Source organism: Halyomorpha halys, unplaced genomic scaffold (genome assembly GCF_000696795.3).
Source record: "Halyomorpha halys isolate HHAL.00 unplaced genomic scaffold, Hhal_1.1 Scaffold1219.1, whole genome shotgun sequence".
NCBI lineage: Eukaryota > Metazoa > Arthropoda > Insecta > Hemiptera > Pentatomidae > Halyomorpha > Halyomorpha halys.
In genome coordinates this window covers 90,273-109,628 of record NW_027111009.1, presented here as the reverse complement: position 1 = coordinate 109,628, position 19,356 = coordinate 90,273, and the positions used below count along the sequence as shown (strand labels likewise).

The window sequence follows — 19,356 nt, the reverse complement described above, 5'->3', positions numbered from 1 at the left end:
CAACTGTATAGAAATAACCAGTAAATTTGCGGACAGTTACCAAATGACATGATAAAAACATGTGGGGAATCTACCCATTGATAGAACCCCAACAACATTTTTAAATGATAAGATCTCGGGGCCATCTTCTTTTCAGACACTTAAGAGGATTATTAGGGAATGAAGGAAAAGCCAGGCTAGAAACAGGTGGGTTAGAGTGGTTGATTGAAAAGTTTATCATGGAAGGATTGGTATCTGGTTCTTGCCTAATCGGCAACATATAACATTGAAGTCCTGACGGATGACTTGATTTGTGACAAAATAAATAACATTAAGGATTTTACAAAGGATTTTGGACTGTAAGGATTGGAGACGCAAGAAATTTGATGGTCTTGTAGAGGCCAAAAGATCAACTCCTTATATCCAGATAAGACTTATTATAACCAAGTAGAACAGCCTTTTGTAAAGAATTGTTTAGACAGTTTTCCTAGTAAATGTTGCAATATTCAGAATCGACGAGCAGTTTCCTGCCTTTTCATTCTTGTATGGATTCTATATTCAGTCGAGAAATTACCAATGTTGTTATTTTTTATCTTCATTATAAATTAACCATCAAAGAAAGCATGATCCCGTCTTCCTAGAAATATCTACATAATAATGGTGGTTATGACAGCAAAAATATGCAGGCGAGAATTGCAATCCGGACAGAGTAAGCTTTACTGCTTAAAACAAACAGCACTCCAATTGAGTGTTTGGATCAGGTGGTGTTAGGAGAATATCCTCTGGGAGGACTGGGCGTTGGCAAAATATAAACACAGTTAGATTTTGACGGCCTTTCTAAAGTGTGTTGTTCTATCTGTTTCAGCTAAGGCAATCAATAAACTGATTCAAGCGAAGTAATAAAAAAAATAAACTCTTTTATAACTAAATAAATCTTCAAGCTATTTTAGAGTTTATTTTCGATTTATATAATGTAATGTAAAATTAAAATCTGGAAAGATTGTTCAGCACTAGCGGGTAGCTAATGTATCATTTGTTAACAAATATCTTATTTCCACTAACCATGACTTCTATCTCGGTGGCTCAAGCTATGACTGCTAATAATTATTATTAAATTTAATAATAAGATATATACATCATGGATTAATAAAGGGCCAATTAAAATCACAAGTACTTTAAACTAATAATATGTTGACAATTTTGATTAATCACATATATAAATAAACAATGTTAAAGTTTTGACGTGAACATAGTGTTAGTGGTTTGATGCAACTCTTGGAAATACCATGCTAATAACATTAATTAAATATTATGAACAACTTTATTATTGTTGTATACATTTTTTTAGTAGATTAATTTTTGAGTTATTAATTATCAATCAGAATAATTCAGGAAAAATATTCTTAGAATCTCCTTATTCCAACATAGTAATACAATACAATAAAACATAATAATAATATAATAATAAAGTAATACAAATAAAACAATATCAGAATAAATCTGATCTCGCCGATCTTTCCCGATTCCTTTAAGGCTTTGTCATATTTTGTAAACTGTTGTATTATAGACAGGAATAAAACTAATTTGTTAATTCCACCTCACGAAACCTTAAAATATGAATTTTTTTACCAACGGAATATATTTTTTCAATCCCAGAATGAATATTACTATGGTAGCGAGGAAGAAAAAGGTTGAGATTCATCGCTCGAAGAGAAACAGAGAACTTTCGTTTATTCAATGTTAAGAAATAATAAATTCGTCTCATTTTCAAGAAAGATTGTTCTCTTTCTAAAGTAATAAAAATAAGAAGTCAGTGTTAAAGTTCTCGCCCTGAGTTCTAAATGACTTAAAAATTCGAAACAATCGCACCTTAAAAAAACAAAAAAATTATCTCATAAAAAAGTTTGTAGAGAAGCCAGTTAATACTATTGTCGGCCCTGAGATTGCCAGCTATTGGCACTGCTCCAGCCGTTGTTAAGCGGAAAACTTCTCCTTTATGAATAATTAAGACCTGAAAGAGTAGGCAATTAGAGTCGAAATGGGGCTATGATTAAATTGTAAAGCAGGTAGGGATTCTTGTACCCCCCTCTCCTTCAACATAAACAAATTTTCTCAACTGTTATTATTTTTTTTTTATACCAAGGAATAAATGTCCGACAGAACAATTTCTGTGAACTTTCCTTTTTAATGAATCAGCTGTAGTTGAAACAAGAAATCGATTATTTATTTCGCTTACCAATACATCAAATATGTACCAAGGGGGGATACAAATATGTATACAATGTATACAAATATGTATAATCACTGTTTCATATTTTTTGGGATTTTCTCAAAAACGGTTCGAACGATTTTTATTAATACAAAAATATACCAATAAATACTAATTTTATAAATATATTTCTCGCAATATCAATGTAAAATCAAGTTATCTTTAATATTCTCATTCAAATAGTATGACAGGTTTCAAGTGACTAATTTAAAAAAAAAAAATTAAATTAAGAAATACCCTATGATGTGCGTTTAGTTTTAATATAAGGCCTTGCTAACTTAACGCCTCCTTTTTGACCGCACCCATCTGTCTTATATTAGTTATAGTGAATAACCGATGTTCCAGAACCTTTAGTTCTGTTTATTTGGTTGATTCGGTTAGTTTGTTTGGTTTATTATCAACTATTAATCATTGACGAATATAAAATATTAAAGTATTAATTCCTTTACCCTATATATTTCGTTTTAATACGCTCTTACCTCTTTGAAAGAACCTTTAAAGTAAATCGTAACCTAGCCTACTCATCTCTCTTTTCTCAGTCCGCCAGTGTTCCTCAAGGTATTTACTTAGGTCCCATTCTCTATACGGTTTATACAGCTGACATCCCAACCACCCTAACACAGTGCTAACAACATACGCTGATGACACATGTATCCTTTCTGTAAACAACGACCCAACTAATGCATCACAAACACTACAGGCATACATAACATCTATTGAAGAATGGTGTCAAAACTGGAGAATCAAAATAAATCCTGACAAATCCTACCAGATCACTTTTACTCTCCGTCGTAAACATCTGATATTCCGACCCACCCTAAGTCAGTCCTAACAACTGCTGATGACACATGTCTATTTTCTATAATCATTGACCCTACTGCGGCTTCACACACTCTAAGGTCATAACACATAACGTCGATTGAAGAATCGTGTAACAACTGAGGAATCAAAATAACACCTAACAAATCCCACCAGATCACCGAAGTACTCTCTCTACTCTCCTGCCCAACAGTCTTTTTTTAATATTCCACTAACGCCTGTTGAACAAATTCGCTACTTAGGACACCATCTTGATTAGAGACTTACTTGGAATTCTTATATAAGACTGAAACGACAAGAAACTGCCCTTAGATTTCGATTACTACTACACCTACTTGACAAACGCTCTAAACTTCTCATTTACACAAAAGGTACTATAGCAGCATATGTAGAAGATCTATCTATAGCTTTAGTAGCGTTAACATTGCTGCTATAGATGGCAAACGCCGGAACTGTATGTGCAGATATCACACAGAAACTTACGAACATTATCATAAGTGTAAACCCGACCAAAACAGACTGTGTGATATTTGCTCTGTAGACAGGGATGAAATCCAAATTACCACACTCCTTCCGAGTGGGAAATACCACACTAGCGCCATCTAACTCAATAGTATGCCTAGGGATCAAGCTGGACCGCCATCTTACCCTATCCACTCACAACAACCATAAAGTAAGACAGGTAAAACGAAAAACCTACCACCTCCATCATCTACTATTTTCACCTGCTCTCTCACTTCGTTAAAAATTAAAAATTTACAAGAACATATTGAACGTGCTCTCCTATACCGGGCGCCACTTTTCACTCATCTCTGGGACGGAACACAGCTTTCATCGTGTCCATCTTCAACAGTTCCAGGAATATGGTGAAGTCTACGTTACTGAGAAAGTCTAAACTACCACAACTTCAATAGATCTTCGATCTACCGACTGTGCCCGAGATTATACCACAGAGACACATTCAACAAGTTCTTCGACTCGCTGTTCCACACATTCTCGCCCTCTACAGCTCCTATCAGGTGGCAACAGTGCCACCAGTAACCAATCACAACCAGTGCAACAGACACATTTTTAACCTTAGTTTTTAGTTTTAGTTAGGGTGCCATCATAACCCTCAAGCGTGCCCCAACACTTGACTCACCACCATGAACTCAAATTCAGCCCATCTCATCACTACAATGTCTCCTTAAAATAAAGCCCAGCTACAGTGAAAGGAGAAAGCTTAGATCTTATACTTATAGACGTATATATTCATGAATATTATGTTTTATTTCAGATTAAAGGGGTTCTGAAAAAAAATCCCATTCACAACAATAAATTTGTATACACAATCATAATCAGACCAACTTCGACATATGGGAGTTGAGCTTTGGGACTCCATCAACCAAGCAAACCATCAAATTCCTCCCGTATGTATCTATCTATCTAAAAATCCTCCGTAAAATCGCTTATGCTTCGTTTTACGTCTCAAATAAGCTCATCCATAATAACCTCAACATCCTATACGTTGCAGATTTGGCCCGAAATAGGTAAACATCCTTTCATTCCAAAATCTTTACCCATCCAAACCTATTAGTTATTAATCTATCATCCTTAAAAATCCCTTGATTGATAGGAAGATGGGGACGGGACCTTCTAATTTTAATCAATGATTGAAGTTTTGGAACATACACCAAATTTACTTATTGTTTTTTTATTGTACAGTTGTAAATTTCAAAAATAAATAAATAAAAAATGTATTTTATAAATAAATAATAAAGGGCTGGGAATTCTGAAATAGCTAATGATGCCTGATTTTCTCTCGATCCCATTACAGATTACACGGATTTGTTGAACTATTGTATTTTATACAGGATAATCCTTTTTCACACTTCAAGGAACTTTTCAAAATTTTCATAACGACAAAAAAATATTTTCTATAAAAATTTTTAAGTACCATAATTTTTTTTTATTTGTAAAAATTAACTATCTAGAACAATGGATGAATATAAAGTACGATAAAATTTGATAATTTTTTTTAAAGGTTGGTCTGACAATCAAATTTTACCTTCATTTATCTATATATGAAGTATACAGTAGGTGGAAGTATTGTCATCCTGAATAATAAATAAATTGCTATTTTAAATTTACAAGGATTGATTTCATCTCAAAGTAGGTTGGTAAATGAAATTTGCAAGTGAAGTTCATACATACTTTTTTCTTGGAAATATTACTTTTATTAAACTAGGAAGAAAATTACTTCTTATTCCATAATAAGTACTTCTTATTCCACAGTTTGCACAAAGAAAAATCTCTTGTTGAAGAAATTTTATATACGCGTTATTACTAATTTGTTTATAAAGATTATTCATTATCCACTCCAAAAACAACACACATAGTAAACAGAGTCCTAGCGAGGTAGAAGTGCAGCGATATTTAAATTTAATAAATAAACACAGTAACACCCCTAACACAATAATCATGCTGGTAGCCACAACCCCCGTTTTGGTACACCACATCCAGCGGGGCAAAGGCAACATTCCGACAAGTTCTATTCTACCGCTCATGAAACCGTTTGTTCTCAAAACAGAGCATGTTTACATTTGAACTCTCTAAATTGTAATTATTTAGTTGCTCTTGGCTCACCTAACTAATCAACATTTGTAGTTTATTTTTCCTTGTAAGCGTATCATATACATTAAATTGTTTATAAATATAATTAAAAATGGTAGGAAGTATCTGTAATGATATCAAATAATGTTTGATTCAAAGATAAAGAATAAAACTAGTACAATAATTATCTAATAACCCAAAATATATGAAAAAAATTAAACCTGTATCACTACAAATAATCTTTGATGAATGAGTATGATCAACTCCAGGAATGTTGCTGAGCATAAATAGGATAAGGCCACTTCCTGCAAATTTCGATTACAATGGCAAATATTACTATTTTCTCAGTGTAAACATAGGCTTTGAGAGCGTATTTCTGAATTTTTGCATGTCTTTTGCTTTAAATAAAAGTATACCAACATATACTTCACCAACTACTACCCTTCAGCAACTAATGAACTATTTGGGTTCAGTGCTTTCTAAGAATGTACTGTTTCTAGAACAACAGTGGTGGAATGAAGTGATTTTTTTTTCCTGACTCTCTGCCTAGCTATTTTTGACTTACGTGGGGGTTATCTTAGGTAATCAACCTATTTCAACCATGGTTGAAAGCCCAAAAGGGCTCCTGATTCCATAAGATCGATATATTATAGTTGTTTTGATATATTATAGTTGATTTGAATATATTATAGTTGATTTTAATATATTATAGTTTTTTGAATATATTATAATTGTTTTGAATAAATTTATTATTTTACTAACTTCAGATTTTAAACAACACTATTATTCAAAGTCGTTCGGAAAATTTTGGATTAATTAATTTGAATTCCTATCCAAGATATAGCTTATAACGAGAATGTTGGTTGATTTACGTAACAAAAAAATATTAGAAGGTAATCAAAACCGGCAGACCCGCCCTACTAAACCCCCCTTTTTTCGTACGCTTCATTAAAATAAAATTAATAACTCATACATATATAATACATAAAATTTATTATTTGTACTTTACTTAGGCTAAAACTATAATTAAACCGAGAAATATTTTGAAAGTGGAAAATTGAAAAAATGGAGTGATTTTATAAAGTAAATAATAATATCTGCTTGAGATGAAACCAAAGCCGGCCCCTACATGTATTCATGCAGTTCCATATTCACTGAGCTATTCTCCTGAAAAGAATAATTATTTTACACATCACACGTCTAACGCCCAGTGTGGACTTTTTTTTGTAATACACAAGTTTTTCTTTCTTTTCCACAAGTCCCACAAATCTCAAATCGAGGGCTAAGGTCTGGAAAATTAACACAGTTATTCTGTTTCGGAAAGATAGAAGATTCTAAAAGTCAGTAGGAATAAAAAAAAAAAATAAGAAAATTAGTTTTAGACTTCAGAAAAATTAATTGATCCTAAATTAAATGTTAATAACAAGTTCAAACTTACATTTATATTCCATCAGGAGTTGAAGAATTCGAATTTTTAAAAAGATCTAAGATCTTGCCTCGGCTACTAATTAAAAAAAAAACAGAAGGTATCCAGGTGAGCAAAACGCTGAAGCGAGAAAAAAAAGCATGTCATATTACGAGTGTACTGGTGGAAGAAAGGCTTAATCTAAACGTCAGGAGGACAAAGCAAAACTGAATTGTAAATAAAAGGGTAATAACATAAACAAGCGGCATTAACAAGATCATAGGGTTGCCGAAAGGCAAAATTATAAACAAAATAGATGAAATTCGATGGGAGAAAAAGACGTTTATTTCCCAACATGAGCAAAATGCTCAAGGCTACACCTTTCCTGGGTTGATGGCAGACCAACAGATTAAGTCACGAGAAAGTAAGAGCGATATGAACCAACCATTGGTAATAGATAAGATACAAGATAAGTTACAAGGATATTGGCTAAATCGATGACAGTTGAATCCTGCCCGAAGAAAGTTGCGATCCGGAAAAGCCAGAGGCGATAACCGAGTTATGACTTGTGGAGGGACTACTACTACCTCCAAGAAGCTTGGACCGCTCGCGGCTTTGCTAAGTCCTCTCCCCCCCCCAACTTCCTTAACTTTTAATGATCCTCTTACTTCCTCTTTCTTACTTCTTTAACCCTGTTATTTTATGTGGCTGAGGTTAAGCAGTTATCTGATCAGGACGGTCCTCCTAATGCAGCGGTGGAAAACGGTTTATTAGAGTTCCTCAAGTTTAATCAAATTATGGAAATAGTCTTAATTATGATGATTAGATTTTTTTTTAATTTATTCCTCGATTCATTAAAACAACCAGTTAGAACTTTATTAACTTTTTTTAAGAAGCCTCGGTTCCGATTTAATAATACATTTTAAAAATAAAATAAAGGAAATATGATGGACTCAGTCTCGGAGTATAGTTCAACACATCGATGTTATATTTATTTTTTCAAGGGTTATTGTTACAGCCGTTATGGTAATTCTACATTATCAATATTTTTGCGAAATATGTTACATAATTAGTTGCAACTATCCCGGACAATAATAAAACCATTGATATATCTTTAGTCAGGGAGAATTAATCTGCCTGATATCATGAAACTAATTTTACGAACGCTATCTAGTATACAAAATTACAATTGCGTTTTATCATCAAAATAATGATATTATTAATTAATTAATTTACTGTCATTATATTCTTTTAGTGTCTGATTCCTATAATAGTGACTCAATGTAACAAGAGGGTTTTAAAGAAGTTATACATAAAAAAAATCACATTTTTGTCCTTTGTTCGTTGCACTGTGTGCTAGATTTTTCCAAGGATCAAGAATATACTTTGTGGCGATATACGATCTATGGCTGTTTTAACAGAACTAATAAATTATCTACCACATTTGGACTCAAATCCAGGCCTAAGAATAGGATTCTGGTATCTAAACCACTGAACTATCTCATTCTTCACAAATATTAATCAATTTTAAAAAATGATAGACAATGTGTAATAAGATGTCAGGTAGCAGTAATTAATTTGTTGAATTTTTATTTGTTTTACCTAACTAACGGGTGTCCAAGCTGTTTATAACACATGATTTAAACGTATTCTAAAGATAATAACGTAGAATGTGGTTACCATTCCTACCGGGGTCTTTCTACAGACTGTCAAAAACCATATAGTAGTGTTGTCACTAAGTACTTTCGGCATCTGTAATACTTTCATACTATTCATTCATACTTCATGTAATAGTGAGAACCTCTTTCTTAACGGACATTTTTCTCTAACGGACACCGTTCTCTCAGATAATTTTGAATGTTTAGGCCTGAAAGTACAGATATTTAGACCCTGTTAAGCCACCTCAAATCGACTCTGTCTCTTTATAAGAAAGCTTACTTAAAAAAAAAAAGAAACGCTGACTCGGATGGAAACATTTATTTGTTAAATAAATACAAACAAAATAAATAAATTAAATTAAAAAAGAAACCTTCCAAAAATATAGAACAAAATTAAAATTTAAAAAAAATCCTTCCTTTTAAACAAAATTACAAATAAAACAAAATTGTTATTTACAATGGATGAACTCAATGGACCAACAATGGAGATATAAGTAGGCTACCACGGATGGCTGGAGTGAAGCAGACAGTGAGCATAGTGAGCATCCAGGCAAACATATGCCATCATTGTTGACACCGCCTTCATCGGACCCACCAACCATTCTTATAATGCCATCCCGGCAAAACAAGATAATGAAATAGCCGGTATATGTATATATATATTTGTAAATGTCTTTTTCTTTGTTCGAGGAGGTAAGAAAAAAAAATGGCGGGAGTACGGGTTTCACACCGTTTCTCTATTTCTGGCGCTTGTTAAATATTGCTATATTTATAAGAATCCTTTCCCCTTTACAAAAATGTGTGCTAATTAAATACGTAGGGTTTCACCATTTACTGACGCGCTACAATTTTCATAGGCTCAATAGAATTTTAATTTTATTAATTAATTTCGTTATTATAGGCCTACATTTTCGTCAGAGAAGGATAATTGATGGACGACGGAACTAAGCCGACAAGAAGAAAGATAAATAAAGTAAGACACCGGGGGGGGGGGGGCAAGTCCCAACAAGGCGTAAATCCCCAGCTAAGGCAGATTTATTAAACCAATTTGCAAATTAGTACAACCTAAAAGATAGGCCCAGAGGCCTTCGTCAGTGGGCTGGTAATTTAGTGCAGTTCTAGGAAAATTTAGCTTTTGGATTTTTAATCAAGGAATTGTCCAACTTGGGATTCCTAGGCTACTATTAACTAGAAAACCATATATTTATTGCTCAAGAGAGGAGGCTACGAAAACTTTTTTTAGTGATTCTAGATGAAAAGATATTTGCCACGTATTCATATCATTTCTAGGCGCCAAAAAAACGGTGCTGTGTGCGCATCACACATCTTTCACTTACTAAGTTACTTATGTCACTGGGTTTTGTGTAGGTCAGTGAGCTAGTGTTGACGTTATCGCTATTTATGTGATTTTCGAAATAAAAAAACAGACAATACTAAAATTATGGACAACTAATTTTTATTTTTCTGTTGCTACAAAAGTTCGTATTTTAGGTTATCTCGAGATGGTAATAACAAATATAAATTTTGTCCCTGTCATGAATATAACAGTTCGACAAAACATAACAAAGCTGTCATGAGATCGGGAAAGATTGAGCGGTCTCGGATTTTCCCGTTCAACATATCTATTTTTTCAATGAATAAAAAATCTATCTAATATTAAGTAACACTTAATTCTCATTGATTCACTGAGTTTTATTAAAATCGTTCGAGTTATATTGGAGAAAATCGAAAAAATGTGAAAAGTCGATTCTATAAAGTACCACTGTAATACATTAAATATTTAATTTCAGGTACACACCGGTACACTTTTTGTTTTGAGATAGGCTGCTCACAAACAGGTACACATACAGGATCATGTTAGATCAAAACATGTATTTCCATTCAAAGCTAGAATTCGAAATTTTTCACGATCGCATTTCTCTCCCGCATTATATTTCCCAGATAAAGGAAGAGAAAGTAAAAATTACATAATTTTAGATTTTTTAATATAGTCGTTTGTTACATTTGCTATATGTATTTATTGGTTAATATTACGAATCTATTTATATTTTCGTAAAGTATAAGAACAAAATCATGTAAATTATATTTAATGTGTTTAAGGACATACCAATTTACTTAAACCAAAAGTCGTTTTGTGGAGATTGGTAAAGTCGTACTGAAATCATTCATTTTGGTAATTTTCGAAAAAAAAGGAATCAGGGAACATTTTTCTATTACTTTGAAAAGTAGTATTTAAAATTTATTTTAGATTCCAAAAACGAATATTAAATTTTACACCATAAAAAAATATTCCATCCCTGGGAAAAAATAGTGTAATATAACGACTGGCGGTTCTTAATTATTTATATTACGCTCTTATTAGGGTATAGTGGGGTAATAATGTACTAATCGCTTTCTTTTCGTAAATACAATAACAACAACAAAAGTTGAATTGTATTATTTGAGTTTAAATGTGTAAAAAATCTTTAAATTAATAAAACCACTTCATATACAGTAAGCCAACCCCTATTCAGTTTAGGAATTTTGAAGTCAGATTCGTTCTGGGCATCTTCAAAACCCTTCAATACAGTGTTTCAATAAAAATATATATATTTTCCTGTGAAATATGATCAACTAGTCTGAATTGTTTCAGTAGTGTACCCATATCATAAATATTTGCCAAATACATTTTCTTTGAACAACATAATGGTATTTATTCTTAAAACATACGGGCCCCTGTCTAATATTTTCGACGGAATATTATCAAAAAAAGGTTTTATCGAAAATCAATCTCACGACCGGAGCTCTCCAAGTTAGTTGATAATTTAAAAAGTGAATACTGAAAAAAAAACGGAATAATTAAATGTATAAACATCAGGGCTGGACACATTTTAGCTTCGTAATTAACTAGATGTTTGTTTTATTCAATTTACGTTCCTCATATCAATGTTGATTCCAATTTATTCGGAAACTGTGGGATTGTTTAGGCTTAATCTATAACTAAGCCTTATCCTATAATTAATAAACCTTATCTATAATAAGGTCAGCGACAGGACATGGATCAATATGTTAGAGATATATTGAAAATTAATTAATTTCTTATCATTCTCCAGTAATTTATAATAATATTTTGAGATGTTTTTGAATGATTTATAATTCTATTTTATATCATTATTTGTTTTATTATTCCATGCTCATATCTGTTTATATCTAATTTACAATATTATTACCTCTTACTTATATTTATTTTTGAATTAGCAAACATTCCTAGAACTAAGTTTCGATACACTGATAATACTTCAACAACGAACATTGTTCTTCTGACGGACTCATTTAAGCTAAGATGTATTATGTCTAACACATTTACAAAACTGCTATGTTTCGTGCACTTTGTTTAAGGGGTGCCAGAATAATTATCCAAAATAAATAATAATGATTAATCCCCAGTAGGGCGGTCCCTCCCCATTCTAGTACCCCCCGGCCATTGGCTTCTGGGCTAATATTTATACCCCCACCTTTAGCGGACCCAGCCCTCTCTCTTATAATGCTATGTGGCAAAGGAAAGGCATTCATTGATATACGAGAATATACTCTAGATTACTTATTGTATATATTATGCTAGCTGTTAAAATAAATAATAAGAGGCTAGAAAAAAAATATCCAAAATAAGTAATAATGATTAATGGTCATAGTCTATAAAACTGTTTGTATTGGATTTATTTTTCTAAATGCTTTTTGTTTGGATTCCAATTTCCAATTAGTAATACACTCATAGAACATTATCAATATTGAAAGATTTTGAGGTATTGAGTGACGTTGGGTAATACAAGCATCAGTACTAAATTAAATTAAAATCTGTACGGCAGCAACCCATTAAGGGTGCAGGACTTTGTAAGGAAGTACTTTTACTTGACCAACAGTTGAGCAAGGAGGTGATTTGGTCAGAATCACGCTCGACCACCAGACGTTTACGCAATTTATAAGGCAGGGTTGTCCCCAGGAGGGCTCTAGAACCCACAGAGTTTGACTCACGGCTACAGTGTAACAGAAAATCCAGCCCGATTTGACCTCAGACCCGGGTTTCTTTCGAGTTAGTAGCATCGTGCCTTACCACAGTGCCACTGCGCTCCCATTCAGTACTAAATAAGTGAACAAATTATTTATTAAACAACATAATGCAGCCATTAACGGAAATAAATAAACGATTTTATTAATACCCATAATTCAGATAGATTGATCGAATTATATCAGATGCAACAAAATATTTAATATGATGTATTAATTACTAAGCTGGAGAAGTAGTTTGGGAAAACCGTAGGTATTATTGCAGCTGGTTTTATGTTTTATTCTTTACCTTCTATATGTTCCTATCCGATGGGGTTCTCTATCCAGGCGTCATGTCATCCACCAGGATTTCACCAAAAGTTTCCACAGGTCCCTCCCGATGTGTCTCAGGCTGTCTCTTTTGTGCTTCAACAAGATTTTCCTTTCTCCATTCTTTACTATAAGATGGTGGATTTCTCTCTTTATTTCTCCTTTCGAAGGTGGAAATTTCTGATACGGAATCCTCTCTCTGAAGCTTTGTCTTAAAGGCTGGCCAATAGTTCAAAAGAACGGAATTATTAGACTCCTGGATGATCCAATTGCGCTTTCCAAGATAACGCACTATTTCCAGAATTTCCTGTTTACTAGAACCAAATAGAGAGTAGGATGTCAACTTTTTTGGCTACTCATCATTTCCGGTATCCAACTCCATCTGCTAACCAAGCATTTATGGATATTTTTAGATTTGCAGGTATTGGCAAAAGTATTGATCCTTCATTGGAAATATCAATTTTTATTTTATGGATATGGGTATAAGATTCTAATACTTTTTCTGACACTGTAAATACAGTTCATGGAAGAAAATGGGTATCAGCTCAATGTTCCTTCTGTTTTTTATATTGAAAGATTTTTTTAAGTTCTATATTTGCTGATACATAATTTATAATATATATGTAGAATTGTGAAATAAAATTTCACTTGCAAAATAAAATGATGGTAACACGACGGGTGGAGACAAAAATACAGGGATAAAACAAAACATTTACCAACACGTCGGTTCCTGCCAATAGCCCCCATCGCGTAAACAAAACATGTAGAGTAAACTTGATTTCAACCCCTGGCCGTGGGTGTACGCAAATGGAATTTCAGATTTTTTAATTTGAAATGAATGCCAAGCTCTGGCCAAAAAGTTATCCGAACAATTTAAATAATGCTCTATATCAGCGAAAATATAAAAATGTAACAGATATAGTAAATAAATGAATGGTTTATAATTAATTATACTTATTATATATGTGCATATATACAAGTAGTCATATTGTGGGCTGCATCTCTCCAACCCCACAATATACTGCTGGTGAAGAGAGATGAAATACAATGTAATTTCTAAATTTAATAATCCTTTGACTGGAAGATTCTTAAGGTATTAACTGGATTTAGTGAATGACAACAATTTCTTCAATGAGAAAGGTAATTGTTCTCCTGCAATGTAGGACTAGTAGAAAGTTTTTTACTCATTAATGACAATAATATTATAATATATTAGCAAATAAGACTAATGGGAGAAAATTATATGTTAAATATAAGTTTTTTGTTATCAGCAGCCTGAAGATGGGGGAAATCTCCCGAAACGTTGCTGTATAATATGAAATAAATTATTATATTGTAATAAGGAAGAAATTGTTGTCATTCACTAAATCCAGTTAATGTAATTTCTGTACTTCGAACTTCGATACTCCAAACACCCCAGTGATCCGAACTGGCGTAAAAAAAAAATTTCTTTATTTGGGAAAACTCAAAAGACAATAAAATTTTTGTTTTCGAATAAAAGTGAGCATGTGTAACAGACATTTTTAACTTCCCAATATATATAGGCAAGTCATTGATATCACCTTGAAAATTGAAAGTGGAAATTTTTACAGTTTCGATATCGGGTAATATAATTCCATGTGTTCATAATTTATTTTGTTGGAATTAGAAATACATAATATCTATTATATAAATCATTCGATTCTGTAATTAATTTAATTAATAGTAGAAATATGTATAATACAAATTTTGTTGGTAAACTCATTTTTTAAATTTTTATTTATACTTGTTTTCACATCAATGAAAATTCCTATAGTTTTAACAAATTAAAGCATCAATTAGTATTCCTGGGGTTATAAAAGATTTTTTTTTTTAAATTTTTTAAAACTTCAAGTCATATTTCCAATAAAATATGTAAAAAAAATTAAATAAATAAAAATAGCGATGTACATTCATATTTTTAATATTTATTTTTTTTTTACACTATTTAACCTAATATTTTCTGTGGTCCGAACTTTCCAGCAATACGAATAACCCTTTCCCCCCTCCCCGTACAGCAATTAGCTCAAATTACCGAGATAACACTGCATCTATTTTTTACCTTTATCTATCTTATCGATTTCAATATAAATGTTTGCTAAGTGCATCAAACATTTGTACATACATCTCAATACCTTGTTTCTATTATTTTTTAAATGTGCACAAAATAACTCACCCAGACTCCCTGACCTAGCTGCAGGCAAATTTCCCTATTTTTTACTGATGTAAGCCTTCTAATATATATTTTTAAAAAAAGCTATATGTGGTAATAGCCAGGAGATGAAAACTTTATCTATTTATCTTAATAAAGTTATTTGGGTCAATATTTATATAAGTAAGTTTATCCTAAATCGTTAGTCGTTTCCTAGAATATTGAAAAAATGAGGAAAATCAGTTTTATAAAGTGCTACTTCGAATCAGTGGATTTTATCAAAAAGTTACTGACATCATCGTTTCAGGCACACACAGATAATTTTACACGATCCTTACTATATATTGTAGATATAATGTAGGTTGTAAATGAAAAAAGTTCCTATAAATAGTACTAAATAACCAATAAATTCAACTTTCGTTCAAGAATTTTTATCTGAAACTTTTTTATTTAATTACCTAGACATATAATGTCTTCATTAATATATATTTGTGCTATTTAAAATAATTTTTTTAAATTATTTATTTAATGTAATTTACAACTGTACAAAATAATACAATAGGTAAATAAAAAAATATATATAAACTACTAAAATTAGTTTACAAGATTTGAAATAATATATTTACACCGAATCTATAAAATTTTAAAATATACAACCTTAAACAAGGATTAATTTTTTAATCAAAATGTTGAATCTAAATATTCATCTACAAACAATACAATCTGAAAACAAACGTGTGAATAGAGGGAAACCGGCGTTTGATTTGTGGCCAAAAGCCGACACCCGACGGGTCGGTCCCATTCAGGCCAACTTGTACCAGCCAATCTAACTAACCCAACCGCACGTATGGGCATGCGCGTATTTGCCATTGTTTGACAAACGTGTAGAGGCACCTTAAAATATCATGGAAAGTCATTGTGATTAACTGTTACCAACAAGTTGATTTGATTTGAAAACAATTCTATAGCAAGTTAAATTTTTATTTATTTATTTTTTTTTAGTATATTACGAATGTCGGTTAAAAAAAAAAAATGTTAGTTCTATACTAACTATATAAAATGATAATGCAGCAGTGATAGACAGAGAAGCTTGGAACTAGCTTTGGCTTGGAAACTAGCCCCCACCACAGAGACATTAGGCAGTTGGATGATATAGAAACATATTAATACCACAACGTGGGCCGCTGGATCTTATCTCCCCCCGGCTGTCAAACCCCTCCGATCCCAACTTGGCACTCAATACTCTTGATAAAAGTGATGCCGCCTTTGTTTGATCCCAGCGGCTATCTTGGTCCTTTCTGCATAAAGCGCGTTCCCTCTCTATCTCTTCCAAAAGTTTCCTCCCTTTTTGTATGAACGTTATATTGAATTTGTATTTATTCCGGCACGCTCATTCAATGTATAATACATTATTGTTACGCAGATGTACAATACGTGAGTTAGAATTTTCTACAAGAAGGCAGAAATGATCTATTTAAATTGCTAAATATACTGCTAACTTTTATATTAATTGGATATAACATACATAAATACATTTTTACTTTTTCAAATCTGCCACTATACTCTTGTATTAGGATTAAATGGGGATATTGTGAAAACGGGATGTGATATATCAGAAGTCATGAAATCATTTTTATAGTGATCTCAATTTTTTTATAATTTCTAATAAGGAAAAGGAGTTGAGGCGTAGGCCTTAGTAACATCGTAACTACAGCGGCGTCGGCTCTAATCCAGCCTGGGGGGGTCGACTTTTTTTTTTTGAAAATTTGATATCCCTACCATGGTACCCGATAGATAACCTTCCCCTCGTGTGTAAGAAATGACCAGGGAGGTCATAAAAATGTTTTTCGTTACAGGGAGGCATTTTTTTTTATTGGCGTGACAGACCGTGTAGGGCCAAGGCCCCGAACAATGTACTTAAGAAATACATCCTGTGTTTCCTGACGTGGTTTTCATAGGGTGAGTCCGTCACTCCCACGCCTATTTTTGTGAGTGCCACCCATTGGCTGACGGGCCTCACAAATGCCCCGGGGTAGATTTTGAGTGAGTATTGCGTAATTTTATGCTTGAAAAAAATGCCGGATAGGGCCGGGCTCGAACTCGCAATCCATGGGTTGGCAGATAGGCGCGTTACCACACTACTATCGTCACCCCGGAGAAGCATATATACACCCGAACTTCATTTTTTTTGTCCCAACATGTACCAAATTTCCTGATTTACTTCCTCCCTTCCTAGAAATAAAAAAAAATCTATAGCTACAAGCCCTAAAGATTCAATGGTTCATTACTTCGTAAAGAAGTACTGTTTCTAGAACAATTATGTGCAAGGTTCAAAATTACGCTCAATCCCAAATAAGGGTACCCACTATTATACAAATTGAGTGGGCTTCAGGAGAGCTCCAGAACCCACCTCCGATATGAAATTATCTGTAACGGCCGGATTCGAATCCGGGACTGGTATAGAAAATGCCGCAGAAACTTAGCTACTATACTTTCCTTCCCTAGAAACTGCTAAGTTCATTATGAGTTCTGAAGAGAATATCCACATTTCCCGCACTTTATCTAAAAATGTGTACCGTGGAGGTCATTGAAAAAAAAAACGAGTATTAATGTAATCGCAAAATGTTTAATTATACTGTAACTAACTGCAAGTTCTTGTTGAAAAGAAACTTGTATACTAGTATTGTCCTCCAAAAGAGGGTTCAAAAACCTATTAGGTCAAAGGATGTTATAAAATAACAAACATAAATCTCAAACCCCATTTCAACTAACACCGATAATTCAAGTAATTTAATCTAAGTACTAATATCGTTAAAATAAATAAACATGTTTAAGAAAAAAATTATTACTTTAAAAAAAATATTAATGGTTAAGTGATTCTGTACGATTAATCAGTATACAGTATAATAATCTACAGTCAGGTAATACCATATGGCTAATAATTAAGTATTAAATATCTGCTTATAATTATACAGATCAATAAATCTTTAAATTAACGTTAAAAATATTGTCTTTGTGATAAATACAAGTTGTATCAACCAGATCAAATGATGTTATATTTCTTCCCATCAAGTGATTGTAGTACAAAACTCGTTAACTCAATAGATGCTGGTAATGGAACAATTCAGACTTCTACTAGCGAAATGAAATGACTGGTAGTTGGTAGACATCGCTTGGCTATCAAGAACGATCTTGATGAGAAAATTAAATGACGTCTCACGAACAATTCTCTAGGAACCAACTGGTATCCTCAACATTTCTGAACAGACACCAACAGACTCGTCCATTAATCGATTAAGTCTGAAGTGAAACAGCCGTTGTTAATCCACTACAACGGCACAACGATATGCAAATGTTTATATTATTATTACTCAAAAGCTAATTCCTCTAATTTCTAGCAATGTGACAATGAAATAAACAAAAATATTGTTAAACATTTTTAAATTATTAATTACCTATTTCTGGTTTTCATATAACAAAAACCAAAAACATAAGTTAAAAAAATAAAATAAATGGCCCTAATACAACCTATTTCATTTTTGAGACCCAATTATCATAGTCTACCCTAATCATTTTTTATCAGACTTTTTTAATAATATGATAAAAAAAATTTGACAATGAATTGCAATTAAATAATTGCTCAAATAATGCAATGACTACAGTATGTTCAATTGCATAGATTTTTAAGATCTTAGAACTTATTTCTATCTATTCAAATGCATTCATACAAATTACTAAGTTCAAATTCAACGAATCCAAAATTAAAGAATTTATTTTTGGTTAATTTGCGATTTATTAATATAAAGCAAAAGAATAGCAATACAACAATAAAAAAAACAAAAATGTCATTTAAACAATGGCAATTGACATTATCAATTTAAATTTCAGCAACGTATGCCGATGACACATGCCTATTGTCAGTGAATAATGATCCTTCCATTGTATCCCATCCCTCCAATCCCACATCACCACCCTCGAAGAATGGTGCCAAAACTGGAGGATTAAAATAAATTCCAATAAATCCTACCAAATCACATTTACTCTTCGTCGTAAACCTTCGTCTTGCCCTACAGTATCTTTTAAAAGTGCCCCACTTATTCCTGTTGAACAG

At 32.4% G+C, this 19,356-nt stretch overlaps 1 protein-coding gene across 1 annotated transcript in view; it reads left to right on the top strand.

Moving 5' to 3' along the window:
* Nucleotides 1–19,356, top strand: part of LOC136796174 (octopamine receptor beta-1R-like) — a gene marked incomplete at its 3' end in the record, with an annotated part of 152,521 nt that overhangs the window by 69,480 nt on the left and 63,685 nt on the right.